Source organism: Berghia stephanieae, chromosome 7, assembly GCF_034508935.2.
Source record: "Berghia stephanieae isolate SIO BIC M18660-M18661 chromosome 7, UCSD_Bste_1.3, whole genome shotgun sequence".
In the NCBI taxonomy this organism is placed as follows: domain Eukaryota; kingdom Metazoa; phylum Mollusca; class Gastropoda; order Nudibranchia; family Aeolidiidae; genus Berghia; species Berghia stephanieae.
In genome coordinates this window covers 62279774-62286602 of record NC_088366.1, presented here as the reverse complement: position 1 = coordinate 62286602, position 6829 = coordinate 62279774, and the positions used below count along the sequence as shown (strand labels likewise).

The window sequence follows — 6829 nt, the reverse complement described above, 5'->3', positions numbered from 1 at the left end:
TACAAAATTTTACAGGTGTGCATTGAGGGACAGCTGAGAAAAAGAAGAATAACAAGCGCCACTTATAAAAAATCTGACTATAATATGTAATAATAATAATAATAATAATAATAATAATAATAATAATAATAATAATAATAATAATAATAATAATAATAATAATAATAATAATAATAATAATAATAATAATAATAATAATAATAATAATAAGGCCGTTAACAACGTTGTCTTTGTCCGGAAAAAATTGTAATATCGCCTGACAGGCGATTATTATTATTATTATTATTATTATTATTATTATTATTATTATTATTATTATTATTATTATTATTATTATTATTATTATTATTATTATTATTATTATTGATTTCACGCTCGAGCGAGGGAAATTTTCGGATGGGTGCTCGAGTATTTTTTTTCCTTCTCGACCCGAGATTACTTTGTCTGATTTCCTGGGGAATGTTTTTGAATTAAAAAAAGTCGACACAACATTCTTAGCTCGAATATACATCCTTGTAGATTTAATATTGACCAGATAACTTTATTTGATCAAGCTAAATAAGATTTCAACAAACACTCTATATTACGAACAACAAATTTTGTTGCCAAAATAATTATTTGAATTACAATCTAAATGAACATAACTGCAAGAGATTTTGTACATTTTAGATGGTCTGTTTTAGTAGTCGGTAATCATCAGTCCATGACTCCTGCAGTCCATGCCTCCTTCCCCTATATCTTAGTTTAAATATAATCAGATTCAATGACTCATGCTCAGATTACACGATTTTAGCGATATTTTAACATCACCACTTTTCTTCATAATAAACGATCTGGTAATCATTGGGTGTGTTGGACTGTCACGTGACTAAAAAACACCCCGTTTGCTGTTTATTACGAACGATTCTCATTTTTTCACATTCTCTCGAACGTCTTCAAGGGACAAGCATCTAACTGACGCTCTAGAATTTTTGTTTTGATTTGTCTACGCCGTCTTTTTGACCATTTTTACGTGAGTACTCGAATATATATTTCACATTAATACCATCATATGTTTAACTTGTTTTACAGGGGTACCGCACTAGGACAGGACTGTCCATAACCAATCTGTAACATATATAATTTAGAGAAACCTACCGCACCTATTGGGACGGGATAAAACAGTCCCGTGGTGTCCCAAGCCGAGGTGAAATGCTACAAAATCAACGGGACAGGACTGTCCCAGTCCCGTGTTCATATCGTTTGTGATAATAGAAAAAAAAAGTCCCAGACTTGACGGTGCCGTGTCAAAGTTGCAATGCCTGTCTTTATTTTCTGCATCCCTACTACTACAACTACTACTACTACAACTACTATTACTACCACTACTACTACTACTACTACTACTACTACTACTACTACTACTACTACTACTACTACTACTACTACTACTACTACCATTACTACTACTACTACTACTACTACTACTACTACTACTACTACTACTACTATTACTACTACTACTACTACTACTACTACTACTACTACTATACTACTACTACTACTACTACTACTACTACTACTACTATTTCTACTGTTGCTTCTGCTGCTGCTAATGCCACTAATATATTAATACATACATCCCTTATATTTTGTATTTATTTCCAATTCCATTGTATTTATTTTCCAACAATAGTCCACACTTTATTTTATTTCACTTTCTATACTGCATTACACAGTTCCTTCCCGCCTCCCCTCTTTTGACATAATTAAGTATGCACCTTTTATAAATTTCTATTGCTCTGTTTTAATTCGCGCTTCCTCACAAAGTAGCATATAATTTCCTGCCCATCAATGTTTTTGTTTATGCATCTTAACAACGCCACTACCACATTATCTCATTCGTCTGTAGTGTTTCATTCATCCTGTTTTGTTGATGAAGGGGAAACCCGAAACGTCCATTTATCTGTTTTCGTTTATTAAACTGAAGCTTATATTCAATTTCACAGTTATAATTTATTTATTTATTTCAATTCTGAATATAAAAAAGCAAGAACAATTCAAAAAATAATTCTATGTGATGAAACCACGTACAGAATGCAAAGCAACATAAACATTTTCGGCAATTTAATAACGTATGTTTATAAATATAATTTTAAAAGAGTCACACTTTGTGACACAGCAGTAACGTGTCTAAAACCGGTCGCACATCTATTCGGTAACTTGTGGGATCAATTATCTTTATCGTTATTTATTTCGGGAATTCTCAATGAAAATATTTTAAGTAAGTTCTTCTGAGCCACTTGGACTCATTGTAAGACAAATTAAGTCCCTTTAGAGTCTTGTAGTCAATGGTGCAGGAGTTATTCCGGTTTCAATAGCGTGAAGCGGACAATTAACGTATTTGTTTGAAAACCTTTGAACAGGACGCAAGTTTATCGCATATTACTATCCCAGCTTGACAGGTACACTTTTACACCTGAATGGAGTGAGTGATTGGAGTAAATTTTCTTGCTCTAGGAAAGTACAAATTGGCTTCGGTCAGAATCGAACACAGAACTTCTGAGTCCAGAGTAGAACGCGCTATCCATTCGGCCATCCTGCCTCCTAAGCTTATAAATCTGGAACTTATCCATGTTTCTGTAGCGTTGAGCAGACAGATAATAACAGTTTAAAATTTAAAAAAATAAAATTTCCTTTATCCATAGGGGACATTTTTCTCGGGGGTCTAGGGCGAGGTATAACCCAGGCGTCAGCCGCAGTGCAGCGCCGTAAATTGAGCTAGGACGAGGTGACTTGTTCAAGGCCACACAGCGCAGTGATCGAACCTGGTACCTTTCGGGTACGAAGCAAAGACCGTACCGCCGAGCCATGCAGACCCTCTATTATCCTCATGAAGGGACGCTAGTCTGTCGAAGAACTGGTACTCATTTGCACCAGGGTATAGTGAGGTGATTCCAAGAAAAACATTTTAGGATAAGATCATCATAGTCTATGGATTTGACCCTTGAGCAATCTTTGGGTCATTAAAGGATGCATCCAATATTATTTCCCCTTTCCATTTGTATTTTTTTCTACGTAGTAAAGCACAGAAATATGCAACCTCCATTTCATCCATTTAATAATAATACATCTTTATTGAGAGAGAGAGAAAGAGAGAGAGAGAGAGAGAGAGAGAGAGATAGATAGAGAGAGAGGAGAGAGAGAGAGAGAGAGAGAGGGGGGGGGGAGAGAAAGGACAAGATTCTTACCCTTAGAAAGGAAAGAGGGAGGAAATTTGATGTGCAAATCTCATTATCTCATTTTATGTACCTTTACTATAACAACAGTGCATGTTATGAATATAATATGAAGATATTACTATTTCTGTCATAAGCGTCAAAGAACAGATAGAGATAGAGATAGATAGATAGATAGATAGAGAGAGAGAGAGAGAGAGAGAGAGAGAGAGAGAGAGAGAGAGAGAGAGAGAGAGAGAGGAGGACCACAGGCTTTCCCTCTCATAGCTTGTTACAGGAAATAATATAATATGGAGTATGATGAAGATGGTGATGGTATTATAGGGGAATGATGAAAGTGAAGGATTGTAACGAGAATACTAGGAAGGTTGCTTTGATGATGATGATGATGATGATGATGATGATGATGATGATGATGATGATGGTGATGTTGTTGATGCCTGTTTTCTTTTCGATGACTACGATGTTACTAGTGTGCATCTGTGTGAGTGTGTCTATGTCAATATTGTATTGTTATAAATGTGTAACAAAATGACAAATTGCCACTTTTTTTAGGACAGTAAAGATTTATTATTATTATTATTTTGATAATGCATTTGCGCAAGCGATACGCGAGGTGTTTCCTGGGACAGTCCTGTTCTAGTGCGGTACCCCTTTTGAATAGAAGTTGTCTCCAGTGGGACAGGACAAATTCTTCCTGGGACAGTTTTGTCCTAGTGCGGAAGGAGCTTTATGGTTTGGCTTTTGATTTCTCTCCCCTCATGCCGTCACGTTTTTGATTCGAAACATCACAAATTTTACAATGAATTTCTTCTCTGACGGCGGGTCCATCAAATCAATTTTTAAATAGTTATTTCATTCTTACCTTTTCTTGAATCATTTTAAAAAGCGTTCCTTTCCACTCTATAACATTGTTCCAAGGGAGGCAACCCAATTATTCCTTTACGATGTGGTTATTGCCAGACTGGCCAAAACGATGGACGGTTATACTACACAGACACTTTTTTGAACGTAGTTTTTGTTATAGTAGCGTCCAAGGACCTTGACAATTGTCGAAGGTCACTTCTATTCGCAGTAGTACTGAGAGAGAGAGAGAGAGAGAGAGAGAGAGAGAGAGAGAGAGAGAGAGAGAGAGAGAGAGAGAGAGAAAGAGAGAGAGAGAGAGATTCCAAGAAATTTATAAAATATATTTAACTGTAAATAAAACAATAAACGGGGACGGAACTATTCTCATTAAAGTAATCAGACAGATAAGCTGATAGATTTCAAGTGTGAACGTATGATCATTGGAGTTGGAGAGGTGCGGACGGGGAAATTTTCATGGATTGGATTGGGGTAACAAAAACAAAACAAATCACAATCTTGTCAAGTTTCAGACTTGAAGGAAAAGTTGAAACGTTAAAAATCTCAATTCTAAGTCACACAAAATGTCTCAATCATTCCTCCTCTTCTTTCCTTCTCAAACTAACACACTCTCATTCATCGTCAAGCCATTCGACAACACGCCATTTTGAACAGAAAATACAATGTTGTGTTCAGTGAGGGGACACAACGACTATTTTTAGAGACGAGAGAGCGCTTCCACTACTGCGAATAGTGATTCCACAGTGGACTCACTATTCGAAGTACTACTTCTTATATGAAAAGTGATTTATTTTCTAGTACCGTTTTTCAATCTCTAGGTGAACTAAATTAATAGCTTGAATGAATGCGTTATGTATCAGTCATAGTGAAATGAATTTGCTAACTAAATAGTTTGTATGTTTATTTTTAAAAATTCAGCCATCCGTTGTGCGGTCTAAATTATGCTGCATTGGACCTAAAAATTATTATTATTATTATTATTATTATTATTATTATTATTATTATTATTATTATTATTATTATTATTATTATTATTATTATTATTAAAAATTGTGAAATGAAATGAAAGAAAGAGCTTCCTCTGTTGAAATCTTTAGTATTTTTCTCTAGGCTAGGGCTATTGGTGAGTACTGACCAATACGTGCCAGCACCTGCTGTTGGTCAGTACTAAATAAGAGGTGCCACCGACAAATGATCAGTACTGACGAACACAGGGCATGCTCGTCAGTGCTGACAAAGACTTTTTCGAACTTATTCATCACTAATGGATTATTTCTTTAGTAATAAAATTATATCAAAAATCCCAGGCCAACTTATCCCATGACTGTTAGTAACACTTAGACAAATTTGATTTACATTTAACGCGTGGGGAAACGGAATGACTCTCGTTGTTTAATGGCGCCATAAGATTCTTGTTATTTTATGTTGTCCATTCTATTTATGTATTAGTTTTGGGGTTTTTTTTTTTTGTTGTTTTGTTTTTACCTTTTTGTTTGTTTTGTTTTGTTTGTTTTTGTTCGCTCATTCAGCCCACGCCAGCTTGTTGGTGGTTTCAGTTCTAAATTCATAATCAAAACCGTGACGACCCAAGAAAGAGCAGATTTCTTATTTTATAACATTCTTGTAAATTATTCCAACAATGGTATTGGCATGTCTAGACAATTTCCCAGAATCATCTATTTGGAATAAATAGAATTATTATAAACGAATCCGTGAGGAGTGTAGATTTGGAATCTTTACATAAGAGTTAGGGAACGCAATGACAATTGTTCAAGCGAAGAAAAACAACCTGTTTGAAGGTCATGAAAATTTGTTATTTATTTCCTCTAAACGGTGTCATGTCGGGCTGATTGAAAATGTTCAAAATTGATTTTATGCACAAAATCTATTAAACTTGTGTTGAGTTTTTGTGTTTTATTAAAGAGAATGATTGAAATTTGTTAAACTGACAAAACTGTAGGACGTGTTGCGTTTTCGTGTGTTTATTAAAGAGATTGATCAAAATCTGTTAAACTGACAAAATCTAATTTCCCATGTAAGTACCAATCGTTTTACTGTTAAATCCATTTTGCTATTTGGTTAATTCAGATATAATACCGTTTGGAAGTTATAGGTGACATATTATGTTGTGAAAAGAGTTCCCAGAATAATGATGGTTGCGGTTTGGATACGATAATATCTTGTAAGTTTGGAGGGCAGAACGACTTGGATACAAAATCGTTTTTTAATGTTATGAATTGGGTTCTGCGAAAATGGATGGTTATGGTTTGGAGACGACATAATAATAACGATAATAATATCACGCACAGTTTGGAGGGCATGGCGACCTACATATCGCTCGAACATCCTGGTTTATACACGTCTTCATTTATCATTGATGTCAGTACCAGGGATTTTCGACAAATGGGAACGACAGACAAGTTTTTAGTTAACTATATTTTGGGGCAATTGACGTTAGGATTGAATTAATTGACTTTGTCTTGGAAACAAGATTGTTGTAACTAAGACTAGAGATTTTGATCTGGACAAATTAGAATCCAAGCGTTTGTAAGACGAGATAAACTGTTTGTTATGAGTTACAGTTCTTGAATCAAGTTCTAAAAGCAATACGGGTCAATAAGCCGGGGTTGATCCTAGATTCTATGAGGTGAGATGAACTAGTAACAATCATTATTCTTGAAGTTTAACCACTGTTTACGACACAAGTTGAGATAAAAGGCACTTAATGCAAGGCAATAAAACATAGT

At 34.9% G+C, this 6829-nt stretch overlaps 1 protein-coding gene across 4 annotated transcripts in view; it reads left to right on the top strand.

The window, feature by feature from the left end:
* Positions 1 to 852: 852 nt before the first annotated feature.
* LOC144977617 (uncharacterized) overlaps positions 853 to 6829 on the top strand; it is a 28581-nt gene continuing 22604 nt past the window's right edge. For 3 of the 4 annotated variants that reach the window (XM_078923012.1, XM_078923014.1, XM_078923011.1), the window contains exon 1: positions 853 to 1012. The gene's annotated coding sequence lies outside the window, so the exon portion shown is untranslated. The remainder of the gene's footprint in view (positions 1013 to 6829) is intronic. The other variant, XM_078923013.1, reaches the window with a different exon arrangement.